This window comes from Oncorhynchus kisutch, linkage group LG7, assembly GCF_002021735.2.
Source record: "Oncorhynchus kisutch isolate 150728-3 linkage group LG7, Okis_V2, whole genome shotgun sequence".
Classification (NCBI taxonomy): domain Eukaryota; kingdom Metazoa; phylum Chordata; class Actinopteri; order Salmoniformes; family Salmonidae; genus Oncorhynchus; species Oncorhynchus kisutch.
In genome coordinates, this window is record NC_034180.2 from 34,560,097 (window position 1) to 34,575,459 (window position 15,363).

Here is a 15,363-nt window from a genome sequence, read left to right on the forward strand (position 1 = left end):
TATGACTACTTTGCATGGACACTTGAGTGACAAGGCGTTCTCGAGTTCAGTCTCTGACTCACCAATGACTGTCACTCGTGCACTCAGGCAAAAATGCACTATATCCAGGTACACACAAGCACACGGCACATGAGACTCAACGTAGTAGGGCCAAAGAAAAGCATTGTTCCATTCCACAAATATTGTGTAAGCAATCGAGGAGGAAGAGCAGCTTGAGGGGATTGAACAAGGCAAGCACACAACTTCCATTTCCCCCTAGTCTCTCGTGGACAGACTACGCAAACATAAATGGTACTGTAGATCTGTCATGATACAACAGGATGCGTGAAATAATGAGGACCATTACTTACAGTGCTTTGGACAAATCAGGATTTCGCAGGTGTTAGCATCTTTAGAAATTCGGAACAGGAGGTGACATTTGGCCCATAGACTTGTCCGTAACTTGCAAAGAGAGAGGGTGGGGCTCTCTGTTCCGGTTCTGATCCTCATTCTATCTCTTCTCTTAACACGATGAACCCAGCACTTAATCGAGCATCTGAACAATTACGTGAGACTTTAGTTCTGGGTTAACCAAGATTAATTTTCACCCAAAATGGCACAAAACATGAGTTATTATGGTCAGACTAACACCAGCAGTTCAAAGCTTGGGGACAGTTCACAATGCTCTAGCAAACACTAAGAATACTATGAATACTGATGATACATATGCGCGTTGTTTTTATTTATTTTTGTTCTAAGCCTTCCCCAAACCATAGCCTTAACCTTAAAGGGGAATTTAAAATGCTATCAATTGCATCTCCAGCGCCGCCCTAACATCAACATACAGTATGTGAAAATTGCACTTTTCTGTGTTTTGCAGCAAAAAAAACAGAGGGAGATGTGTTTCCATTGACATCATCGGCGTGCATCATGTGATTTTACCAATTATGAATAGGCGGTGTCTAATTGTCTACTAATTGTCTACTAATTGCCTACTAATTGGTTTAGGGTATTATTGGAAACACTTATCTTCTTCTATATTTCTTACTGCAAAATATAGAAACAAGCCATTTTAACATATGTTGGGGTGATGAATATGAAGTTTTAAAAAAGCAATGAAATGTCTAAACTGTTAACCTTTGAGTTGATTCTGTTTTAACCCTGTTAAAATGAACCCTCTTCCTCCATGAGTCAAAGGGCCAGATTCAAACCCATGCCGTGTCAGCGTGCATTGTGTCCAGCCAGCCACAGGAGTTGCTAGTACCCGATTGGATAAGAACATCCCTACCGGCCAAACCCTCCCCTAACCCGCCAATCATGGGTCTCCCAGGTCACGGACGGCTTCTACAGAGTCTGCTCTAGCGGCACAGCTAGCACTGTGATGCAGTGCCTTAGACCGCTGCACAACTTGGGAGGCCTGACTACATATATTTCTACTGTATACAGTATTTGTGTCTTTTTTATGGATTTGGCTGCCTTCTTTATCTTTGCATTAGTGTGTATGAGTTTTAGCTCAACTACAATCACAATAAAACCTGAAAGTGAGATGGATTCTAAGGGCTAGATTCAATCCGAAGCGTAAATTGAAATGAAATGGTAATTTTAGATTGATCCGACTTATACAGCAATTATCATGAATCATAAATCATGAATCGTCGCCAATGCAAGAACATTGCCTTAAATTTCAATCCAGCTGTAGTGCGGATCTTCTCTTTTTATTTGAGGTATTTTCCTATCTGCACCTCATTACATTGGTCAGGTGTGCGGTCAGGTGTGTATCAATGAACGGTATCTATGGCAGCGCTCAGAGTAGATCTCATGCTCATTACCCAAGTCCATTGGCAGTCAGCCATCAGCCTTCCACTGCCATGGCTTCTCTGTCCACCAGTCTCCACACGCACCGGCACTGCCCACTCCTCAGAGTCACATTTAACCTTTCCCTGCACTGCAGCTCTGCTCATGTTTGTGTGCTTGGGTAAAGCTAAAAGTGAATGGGGATGAGGGTGTGTTTGTGTGTGAGAGAGAGAGAGACAGAGGGAGAGACAGGGGGAGAGAGAGTGCACGTGTATGTTGTTCTGTGTGCGTGCTCTGGAGAGCGGTAGTGTTGTGGGTAGAGGGGGATTATATGTGCAAAGAGACAAATAGCAGGTACAGTTTTCTGGATTATTAACCTCATGCTTAAGCTAAATCAGTCCTCTAAAGCCATCTACACGCTGTGATGGTACATACAACTGGAGCTGGTTGACATGGTTTTCATCAATCTTTTCACATTTGTTTCATAGCAATAATTTATAGCTATTATGCATTATCTATCTCCTAATGTACCATTGAATTACCTTCAGTGGGTGCTAATTTTCTCCTTCAGCACACTAAGTGTCTTTTTACAACTGTGATGACAAACTTTGTAATGGCATTTCCATTCAGACGAGAGATGCTAAGTATTATTATTACATTCATTTTACTATCAGTTTGATGGATATGACAATAGCTGTCTGCTGATGATACTCCTGACCATACTGACTGTCTGCTGATGATACTCCTGACCATACTGACTGTCTGCTGATGATACTCCTGACCATACTGACTGTCTGCTGATGATACTCCTGACCATACTGACTGTCTGCTGATGATACTCCTGACCATACTGACTGTCTGCTGATGATACTCCTGACCATACTGACTGTCTGCTGATGATACTCATGACCATACTGACTGTCTGCTGATGATACTCCTGACCATACTGACTGTCTGCTGATGATACTCCTGACCATACTGACTGTCTGCTGAAGATACTCCTGACCATACTGACTGTCTGCTGATGATACTCCTGACCATACTGACTGTCTGCTGATGATACTCCTGACCATACTGACTGTCTGCTGATGATACTCCTGACCATACTGACTGTCTGCTGATGATACTCCTGACCATACTGACTGTCTGCTGATGATACTCCTGACCATACTGACTGTCTGCTGATGATACTCCTGACCATACTGACTGTCTGCTGATGATACTCCTGACCATACTGACTGTCTGCTGATGATACTCCTGACCATACTGACTGTCTGCTGATGATACTCCTGACCATACTGACTGTCTGCTGATGATACTCCTGACCATACTGACTGTCTGCTGATGATACTCCTGACCATACTGACTGTCTGCTGATGATACTCCTGACCATACTGACTGTCTGCTGATGATACTCCTGACCATACTGACTGTCTGCTGATGATACTCCTGACCATACTGACTGTCTGCTGATGATACTCCTGACCATACTGACTGTCTGCTGATGATACTCCTGACCATACTGACTGTCTGCTGATGATACTCATGACCATACTGACTGTCTGCTGATGATACTCCTGACCATACTGACTGTCTGCTGATGATACTCCTGACCATACTGACTGTCTGCTGATGATACTCATGACCATACTGACTGTCTGCTGATGATACTCCTGACCATACTGACTGTCTGCTGATGATACTCCTGACCATACTGACTGTCTGCTGATGATACTCCTGACCATACTGACTGTCTGCTGATGATACTCCTGACCATACTGACTGTCTGCTGATGATACTCATGACCATACTGACTGTCTGCTGATGATACTCATGACCACACTGACTGTCTGCTGAAGATACTCATGACCATACTGACTGTCTGCTGAAGATACTCATGACCATACTGACTGTCTGCTGATGATACTCATGACCACACTGACTGTCTGCTGAAGATACTCATGACCATACTGACTGTCTGCTGATGATACTCATGACCATACTGACTGTCTGCTGAAGATACTCATGACCATACTGACTGTCTGCTGATGATACTCATGACCATACTGACTGTCTGCTGATGATACTCATGACCATACTGACTGTCTGCTGATGATACTCATGACCATACTGACTGTCTGCTGATGATACTCATGACCATACTGACTGTCTGCTGATGATACTCATGACCATACTGACTGTCTGCTGAAGATACTCATGACCATACTGACTGTCTGCTGATGATACTCATGACCACACTGACTGTCTGCTGAAGATACTCATGACCATACTGACTGTCTGCTGATGATACTCATGACCATACTGACTGTCTGCTGAAGATACTCATGACCATACTGACTGTCTGCTGATGATACTCATGACCATACTGACTGTCTGCTGATGATACTCATGACCATACTGACTGTCTGCTGATGATACTCATGACCATACTGACTGTCTGCTGATGATACTCATGACCATACTGACTGTCTGCTGATGATACTCATGACCATACTGACTGTCTGCTGATGATACTCATGCCCATACTGACTGTCTGCTGATGATACTCATGCCCATAACTATCTGCCTCTGAGGATCCATATTTTCTATCACCACTGGAACATTGTGTTACTGCTACGTCTCTACTTTCATTCTTATTGTTGTCTGACTGTTGGGCTTATTTGATGGAACCTGGCTATTATAAATGATCCTCGATGTGTCATGACTCTCTCACACACAGCACTACCTCTTCCAAGGCCTGCATGGAAAGGACTTAGAGACTTGGTCAATAAATTCAGGTGGACAACATACTCACAGTTTGCATCTACTGACCTTATTGTTGATGTATGAAACATGGGTAGGTATGCCCAAACACGCTTCAGTCCAGCTTAAATGAAAAAGGGGCAATCAGGTGCTCGGCTGAGGGGCTTGAAAATCCCAAAAGACATTCCTTACCCCAGGATACTTCAACTGGTGACTATCATCCATTACCCCAGGATACTTCAACTGGTGACTATCATCCATTCCCCGGGGATACTTCAACTGGTGACTATCATCCATTACCCCAGGATACTTCTACTGGTGACTATCATCCATTACCCCAGGATACTTCAACTGGTGACTATCATCCATTACCCCAGGATACTTCTACTGGTGACTATCATCCATTACCCCAGGATACTTCAACTGGTGACTATCATCCATTACCCCAGGATACTTCTACTGGTGACTATCATCCATTACCCCAGGATACTTCTACTGGTGACTATCATCCATTACCCCAGGATACTTCTACTGGTGACTATCATCCATTTCCCCAGGATATTTCTACTGGTGACTATCATCTATTAACCCAGGATACTTCTACTGGTGACTATCATCCATTACCCCAGGATACTTCTACTGGTGACTATCATCCATTCCCCGGGGATACTTCAACTGGTGACTATCATCCATTACCCCAGGATACCTCTACTGGTGACTATCATCCATTACCCCAGGATACTTCAACTGGTGACTATCATCCATTACCCCAGGATACTTCTACTGGTGACTATCATCCATTACCCCAGGATACTTCAACTGGTGACTATCATCCATTACCCCAGGATACTTCTACTGGTGACTATCATCCATTACCCCAGGATACTTCTACTGGTGACTATCATCCATTTCCCCAGGATATTTCTACTGGTGACTATCATCTATTAACCCAGGATACTTCTACTGGTGACTATCATCCATTACCCCAGGATACTTCTACTGGTGACTATCATCCATTACCCCAGGATACTTCTACTGGTGACTATCATCCATTACCCCAGGATACTTCTACTGGTGACTATCCAGGAGAATGAAGAAAAAGGAGTGCTCTGTTGCTGCGTAAACCTGATAGATTTATTGACGGGACAAACAAACAATAGGTTTATGTTTCGGCATGAATTACCTTCATCAGAGACTTCAATAGGAAAAGGTTGGGAGGCACCTATATACCCTTACAGGGGAGTGTCCCGCTCTTCATGTCACTCAAACATGTCAATACTGTCAGTAGTAGTAGCAACTATACCGGTCATTCAAACAAGAGTATGATCATCATTCAAGATTCCTACACATACATTCCACTTGAATTACAAAAGACATAGAAATAAACAAAGAAGAACATTTTTACAAAAAAGATAGCTGTTCATTCAGACCATTTGGCTTGACGCAATCTAAGCAGTCGATCCATAGTTCCTCTCTGTAACAATTTCCTCACCGAATTATTGCACCCTTATTCCCCAGAATTTCAAGGCAGAGGCAGAGCCATGACTGGCAATCACATATTCCATATTCTTGTACTACAATTTATAAAGTATTTTATCTTGTGTTCTTTATGAGTGTGGGTGGTAGAATACTTTTTTGTCACTTGAGTTGGAACAATGTGTGCAATGACCGCAGCAGTAGAAGTCATTGGGGGGACCTGTGGGAGACCGGTAGAGGGAGCAGGTGCAGGATTCTGGAGCACGCGCTTCTTCTTCTTCATTGCTGGAGTTTAAAACTTCTTAAGGCTGCAGGGGCAGTATTGAGTAGCTTGGATGAAAGGTGACCAGAGGTTTCCAGAGGTGCCCAGAGTAAACGGCCTGCTCCTCAGTCCCAGTTGCTAATATATGCATATTATTAGTCATATTGGATTGAAAACACTCTGAAGTTTCTAAAATTGTTTGAATGATGTCTGTGAGTATAACAGAACTCATATGGCAGGCAAAAACCTGAGAAGAAATCCAAACAGGAAGTGGGAAATCTGAGGTTGGTCGATTATCAACCCAGCCCCTATTGAATACACTGGTTATTGGTTATGTTGCACTTCCTAAGGCTTCCACTAGATGACAACAGTCTTTAGAAACTTGAATGAGGCTTCTACTGTGATGTGGGGCCGGATGAGACCTCTTTGAGTCAGTGGTCTGGCAGAGAGCCAGGTCCTGGTCATACGCATTTCACATGATGGCGACCTGCGTTCCATGGCTTTTCCACAGACAATGGAATTCTCCGGTTGGAAAGTTATTGAAGATTTATGATAAAAACATCCTAAAGATTAATTCTATACTTAGTTTGAAATGTTTCTACGACCTGTAATATAACTTTTTGAAGTTTTCGTCCGACGTTCGGCTGGACCTGCACAAGCATTTGGATTTGTGTACTAAACGCCCTAACAAAAGTAGCTACTTGGACATAAATAATGGACATTATCGAACAAATCAAACATTTATTGTGGAACTAGGATTCTTGGGAGTGCATTCGGATGAAGATCATCAAAGGTAAGGGAATATTTATAATGTTATTTCTGATTTCTGTTGACTCCTGTTGACATGGCGGATTATTGCATGGTTTGCTTTTTCCGTAATGTTCTTTTGAAATCTGACACAGCGGTTGCATTAAGGAGAGGTGTATCTATATTTCCATGTCTAACAATTGTATTTTCATCAACATTTATAATGAGTATTTCTGTAAAATGATGTGGCTCTCTGCAATATCACTGGATGTTTTTGGAACTAGTGAACGTAACGCGCCAATGTATACAGAGATTTTTTAAATATAAATATGAACTTTATCAAACAAAACAAACATGTATTGTGTAACATGAAGTGCTATGAGTGTCATCTGATGAAGATCATCAAAGGTTAGTGATTCATTTTATCTCTATTTGTGCTTTTTGTGACTCCTCTCTTTGGCTGGAAAATGGCTTTGTTTTTCTGTGAGTTGGTGGGGACCTAACATACTCGTTTGTGGTGCTTTCACTGTAAAGCCTATTTGAAATTGGACACTGTGGTGGGATTAACAACAAGATTACCTTTAAAACGGTATAAGATACATGTATGTTTCAGGCATTTTAATTATGAGATTTCTGTTGTTTTGAATTTGGCGCCCTGCACAACTGGCTGTTGTCATATTGATCCTGTTAATGGGATTGCAGCCCTAAGAAGTTGTTTGGCATCCAATATGTTGCATTACCACCCCCAACTGAACTATAGTATAAATTCATTACACTGTGATACAACATGGGAAAGGGTAAAAATAAAATACAAATATATTAAAAACTACCCTGCCAACTAACTACACACATTAAAAACCCACCACCCTATTCCACTATTTAACCCTATCTGATCCTACCCCAGACCAACGACCTGAGAGGACAGGACACCCCCACTCACACCCTGTAACTCTTCTGAGGTCAAATCTTAAGCACCCTAGTACTTCTCTGCAGCTGCCACCACAACATCTATTTTCTGTGACTTATGTTCCATCTCTGTGGTACAGTTTACAATCATTGCTATGAACGCTAAGAAGCCAAACTTACTGAAACATATATCACTCCTTGGCCTATCCCTCTTATCTGACACAGATCTACTATTCACTCTTGATCAACCCTCCTCTACCTTCTTCATTGCCTCACCATATGACATCTTCTGCTCCACTCTGACCACCTCAACCTGCCTCTCTCGCACATGTCTTCCTGCACACTTCCCACATCTTGGAATCTCCCTCCTACACACTGCTGCGACATGCCCATAAACGTGACACCTATAACACTGCAGTGTAATCAGCACAACAGCTCTAACATCATAACTCATATATCCCAACATTACTTTGTCAGGTAAAGACTCCGAATCAAAACTCAAAAGAACAGACTTTGTCACCTCTGTTTCACCACACTCATAGCCGGATATGCATCACACCAACGGGCGGGCAGAAATCCCTCCCTTCAATGGTGCTCTGTACCTAAGGTATAGGTCTTTCCCCAAGTTGCGTTGCACCGAGTGCCTGCTCCTTCTGATTACGGGTTACCTTCACCGACTCAACAGCACTCACCATCTTTTCCACCCAACCTTAAACCACCCATGGATCACCCTCTTCAAAAATCTCACTCGCACTGGACCAAACGTATCTTTATCACAACCATATCCATCAATGCAAGGTTCAGGCTCCGAGCTCCTCACGACACCTTCTACCCCTTTCATATCACTTCCAGAACTCGAACTGGCGTCCGGCTCACTCTGTTTGAACTTGACACCAATATTCCTTGACATACCCTCATACAACAAAAATCTACTCAAATCCGTTTCTGTGCCCCTCCTGACTACTAGAACATCGCCAATATAATATGTGCCACATGACAATATTAGAAAAGAATGGGTTAGATACAGCATTATTAGTGATTTTTTCTTCCCATAAACCTATAAATAAAGGAGCATAATTTGACGCTCCCATCGCTGTTCACTGGCATTGGAGGTAGAAAGAGCCAGCCATTTCCGGTCATGTCAAATCAAAACCAGAAGGGGGCAGCAGACCTTCAAGGGTGTGCATCTAAAGTGGGATAGGCCTTCTTTTTACATTCGGCATCACTCCATCAAGCGAAGTATAGTATTCTTTCTAACAAATATATCTAAATATATTTCAGGATGCTATGTATCCCTGGAAATAATCCAAATTCATGTAAACATTACAATTTTGAAAACACAGTAACACTTTATTTAGATAGTCTGTAGAGCATCTACAGATGGACTATTTACAGACTATCAGTAACATTTCAACTATCTACTAGTCCTAGTCCTAACCTTAACCTTAACCCATATCCTAAACCTAACCCTAACCCTAACCCTACCCCCAACCCTAACTTTAACCCTAACCCGTTATTCTAAACCTAACCTTAACCTTAACCTTAGTAAGCAGTTGCTTATCAACAGGTAGTTTATTGATAGTATGACCGTCTGTAAAGCATCTACAGATGGACTATCTGTGTGACTGAAAACATAGCTTGTGCAAAAAAAGTTCTAAGCTAACATGTAGAATTGTTTTAAAATGGTCACACCAAGGATCATTTAGCTATTCGATTTTGAATTTTAAGACCTCCAAAGGTATCAACATTTTTTATATTTTGGGGGGGGGAATGAAACATTGAATTTGGCATTATTGCTATTAGCCAATAGAAATGCATTGAATTCACTACAGATTCCCTACATGCAACAGATAGTTCCCCAAAAAATCTAAAATAAGTTTGTTCTGAAGTTTCTGTCCTCTACATCTGAGGGATGTATGAAATTTCAGGAAAATATATATATATTGTTTTTATATGTACTGTATTCATCACCTTAATTTCCACAGAGGGGTCATATGTAGCCCAAACCGTTCAGACACTACAGACAGAAGTTGTCAGATGAGGCTGTACAGACTTCAGATGAGTCTTGTGGGACATCCTGGAGCAAAATGGAGAACACTATCTTATTTGTGAGAGTCCCATCTCTCAATGGAGTGGCCATAATAGTTTATAGGTCAAACCTTTCTGACGCTAGAGACGTTTTCATGAGAAGACCGATTTTTTGGATGTCTCATGGTCTGACAAACATAGCTCTAGCTCTGCCACCTTTCACTGCAAATGCGGAAAGGCGACATCGGTGGATGCGTTGGATTGAGATGTAGCCCATGCAAAAACACATATCTCTGGCTTAAACACACCGTTTTTGATGGTGATGTTTTATTATGTTAATTAGATAACCTAGGGGCTGCAGAAATAGTAGGCCAAGGGTTAAGCATATTTTATAACAGGCTTAACGCTTAACAAACACTTTATGTTTTTTTTACATTTTAACATAGGCCCGGCCTAGTCGTTACCTCATATCCCAGCCAAAATGGCTTGCATTGCAAATGGGAAGAAAGCACTTACCATTGGCTCAACTTACCCTCATATTTAAACTTATAGAGACCCCAACATATATATAGAACAATTTTAAAATGATCTGCTTTGGTTTAGATATAAGCATCATGAATCCTCTAACACAATAATAAAATTTGACCTATGTTGCTTCGCACTGGGCACAGACGTCAGATCAATGTTTATTTTTGATTTACATTTGGTTGAGTTGTCAACTAATGTGAATTCAACATGAAATCAGAAAAACATTTCACTATGACATTGGATTTAGGTTAAAAGTTGGATGAAAAAAATACAAAATTCCACTACGTTGATTACTTTTAGCAAATCCAATCAGTTTTCCACGTTGATTCAATGTCATAGCATTGCATGTATTTGTTGAAATGTGGAAACATCATTGATTCAACCAGGTTTTGCCCAGTGGCCCACCACTTTTTCCATGTGGTTTCTTCCTTCACAGACTCAATGAAATGATGACCTCTTCCTAAATATTTGGTGAAATTATCCATTTTGTGTGTGGTTTCCTAGAAACATGGGTGGATTAACTTTCTCCTTTGGCTCAATTTTAACCCATTCTCCCCTATAGCAACTCTAGTAAACTCTGGTTCTGGTGATATACAGTCTTGTAGAAAGCCTTGACTTCTCCCCAGACATGATTCCTAATGGCCTCATAATAACATTGAGGTTTTTTTTGTTCCCATATGTGAGGCTCCAACGTCTTTAACACTACCACTGTCGCATTTGTCATGTCTCCAAGCTTGGCAGATCCTTCCTGTTTTGTGGCAACCTATCCCTGAATATTTGATGGCCTTGTGCCTCAACACATTTCTTTAACGCTCCACCAAGTTTGAGGGCTCTGCAAGGACTCGTTAAAATCACGCTCCACTGCTTAATCCTTTTTTGTCATTTTCATTCAGTCAAAGAGCAGAGCAGGGGATCGAGGGCTGGAAGGGTCACATAGCCCCTTCAATGGGTAAAATAAAGATTTATTGGGTTTGAGTGGTGGAGGAGTGTAACCTTAGGATGAGAGACAGCCTACAGTCAGTTGTACAGTAGCTAGATTTCTTGGGACCATTTGGAGACAATTCCACTGTGTACTAAATTCAAATGAAATGTTATCATTGTTCTGTTGAGTTACAAGATAACAAGTTCTAGGGCTTTAGTGTTATTCTCTTTATTTGCTTTTTTTCTGCACCTGTCCCCTGCCTCCGGGGGAAAACAAGAGATAAAGAGAAGAGACACATGGAAAGGAGAGATAGGGGGAGGAGAGTTGGTTAATTAGAGGAGAATAAGAAAGCTACAAAGAGCCAGATGGATGTGAAAGGATGCAAGACTGGAGGAGGGAGGAAGATGAAGAAAACATGATAATAAGGAAAGGGAGAATAAGATTTTGAGAAAATATACAGAAGGATACATAGTGGGAGAGAGGTCAGGGATATATATATATATAAATATATAAATATATATATATATATATATATATACATATATATATATATATATATATATATATATATATATATATATATATATATATATGGGATGTACAGGGGGTGGAGTGCACAGTCTGCTGTCAGAGGAGAATATAGTGATGGAGGAAGAGGAAGATTAAAAGTGATGAATGGGGAGGAAAATTAAGTAAATGTACAGAAATGTGATGTGAGAGCAAGGTATAGAGACATACCGTGCATGTGCATAAACGTGACCTGAGATAGAGGTAGGACTTTTCCATGAGCTGCTACCTCCTCAGGAAAGCTGTCTGTATGTAATTCATCAGTGATTCACTGTAGAAACCTAAATGTGTGTGCTGCTATGTGATACAGTTACCCTACGTGACTGCCTGTTCCTTTTCCACTGTAACTCATTCTCTCTGTTTGAGCACCACCTAACTGTTCCTTTCATGAAGGTAAAAGGATGCATTAAATATACATGCTAAGACCTCTCAGACGTGCTCGCAGCAGTTTCCGCTTGCCTTTATAGAGGTCAAACTTCTGTGCATAATAAACCCCCCAGAAGAATCACTTGTGTTCCTCTAGAAAAAGCAGAGCAAGCCACAGACACATACTCACAGTTGACTTTCACTATTCAAGCGGCCAAGCCCCGTTGCCTTGAGTGTGACAGCAGGATCTTCTTGATGTGTGAAGATAGATTCACCCAGTTAATATTTCATCCCTTTGTTTTGCTCTGAACTCTCAAGGTTAATCTCAGGGCTGAAAAGTGTAATCACAACCCTGGGAAAGAGGATGAGGATGAGGTCACAGCGGATGAGAAATCTAACTGACAGTATCCCAACATGCTACAGAAGTCCAGATATATAGATCCCAGAGTGTAGAGTAATATTGTATGTCGGGGAGTAGAAGGCTTTAGTTGTCACCGCTCAGACGTTGACAACAGAGGAGAGGACATCTCTTCGGAGAGAAAAAATTTAGAGAAATCAGTCAACGTTACAGTCCAATGAAGAAAATTATCCACAAGTTGCATGGCATCCTTACTTTGTTATTTGTGAATTAACCAATGCTCTAGAGGAGTAGAGGAGGGTTTCTGATGAGGAGAGAGAGAGAGAAAGAGGAGGGGTGAACTTTCCCCTGAACTGCTGTAGACTGGCTGGTGACGCTCACTCCCTTTCAGTGAAGTTGGATCTCAGTCAGTGTCTGTGGCAGAAAGGAAAAGAGATGATGCTTGATCCCTGCTAATACTACTGTCCTCCCTGACAGACACAGATGTAGCTGACGCTAGCTGGGAGGAGAAATTCCCATAGGGCTGATTGGTTCATCATGTTTCGGGACAGTGAGCATGCAGCCCAGCCACGGAGCCAAGAAGAGAGGGAGGAGAGAGGGGTGGATCTGAGGGGAGGTTTGGAAGGTGAGAGCAGAAGGGAGAGGAGGGGTGTGACTGGGCAGGAGGGGAGGGGGGGGGTGATGGTTTATCTGCATTTCTGTGAGTACGCACAGCACTAACGAGCAGAGCAGAACCGTCTCATACAGAGTGAGCCCGTTAATTAGCCTTAGGGCACAGCTATTGTCTTCTCCTCAAAGAGCAACAGGGAGACACAGCCCAGGTTATCAGCCATGATTGGTGTCTGTGTATTGAAACAGCTTTGGGTGAGCAGCACCTATCACTGACTCCAACTGTAGCTTTCTGTGCCGCTCCATAAATCCCACTGCTTCTCCCCTTTTTACAAGCAGCATTGACCTGGACTGGCCAGATAAGGATGTTGCTGAGGCTACAGCGTTTCTCCATGGGACCTTTGTCTGTGTCTTTGTGCGCCCGCATGGCTGGCTTTTTAACTAGATGGGATACAGCTTATCTCAGAAATAAAATATAAACTATTTCAGACGTCAATATGACATGAACTGTATCCCATCTAGCCATGACCCAGCTGCCGTGTGGAGAAGCATTTGTTGGGCATTATTAGTAGGGAAAGGCTAGGGCTGTGGCTGTGGCAGGGCTTTATCAGAATAAACCCCTTATGTCTTATAATCCTGACGATAGGTGCTGATCTGTCCCATGTGGCCCCATTAAATCACCAGGGGAATGACACAAAGAGATATTGACAAGCACATTCAGAGATGGAAACAAAGATATCAGTACATCACATAGAAACATAATAATCATCATTATAACAACGGTTTCTTCAGAAGGTCAGTGCTGTATTAAGGCTTTCAAATAGAGCACTATTCTTTCTTTGTATGTTTTACTAGTTCCATCTGGAATAATATTGTATAGTTCCCTGGTCAGAAAATGCTTATTCTGGAATTGTACCTATTTGACATATATTGGTCAGCCAAGACGACGGTCGTTACACACAACTCCGTGGATGGAGATGTGCTCTAACTGGCTTTCAGCTCCCTGAGGGCAGAATGAGTTTACCACTGGCCCAGAGAGATAGATGACAGTCCGGGAACCCCCCACATCACTCCAAAAACATAATGAATTATGGGATGTCTCTGTCTGAGATGGGAAGGAGGCCATGGAACAGTTATATAGGAATGACACGCTGGGTGTTTTTCATTAAACCCTTATCACCACATCTGTCCCCCAAATCTCCCTCAATAATGCCTCTGTCAGGCGCCAGGTCAAGAGAGAGGCACACCTGGACTGGGCTTATCTGAGATGTACCGCTGACTTGTTCTTGGTTTATGGCTTGATCGTCATGAGTCTACCCTCACCCTTCACACACATGCATATTTTCAGCCTTTTTAAAATTATTAATGCTGAATGGTTTGTATTTTCCACAAAAATCTATTCAAATCTACATGACCTGCATTATTAATGACTTTGCCAATAATACATTGGATAACACATCAATAAATCAGTGATTTCAATGGCCAAAACATGTGCTGGAGGAAGTCAAATAGAACATCTGACCTTTTACTGTGAGTAGAGCAGTAAAACATCTGTTTCATGGCACCAGATAAATTATGCCAAAACCCCAGTGTTTTTCCTTAGACCTAGTGGGGATGAGTTGTAGTATAATCTCTCGTGGACAGATCTACGTCAACATAACTGGTAGCCTACCGTAGAATCTGTCAGGAAGGAATGGGATGTGTGGGCTAATGAGCAGCAGTATTTCCGGTGTTTGGGTTTTTCGTCACTGGTTATTTGGACACATCACTGGCATAGAGAGGGTGGAGCTCCTCATTCTAGCATCTCTTAATAATCCCTTCTCTTAAGATGTATGGACCCAGAACTTAATCGAGCCGCTGACCAATTACTCAACACTTCAGTTCTGGATTAATTAGTTGTAGTATGATCATGACTGGCCCATGTTCTCTGTATCTCTGTGCTCTCTCACATCACATATGATGACATACCTAAATTCTCTTTATCTCTGTACTCTCTCCCTTTGCCTCTGATGACAGACCAAAATTCTCTTTATCTCTGTGCTCTCTCCCATTGCCTCT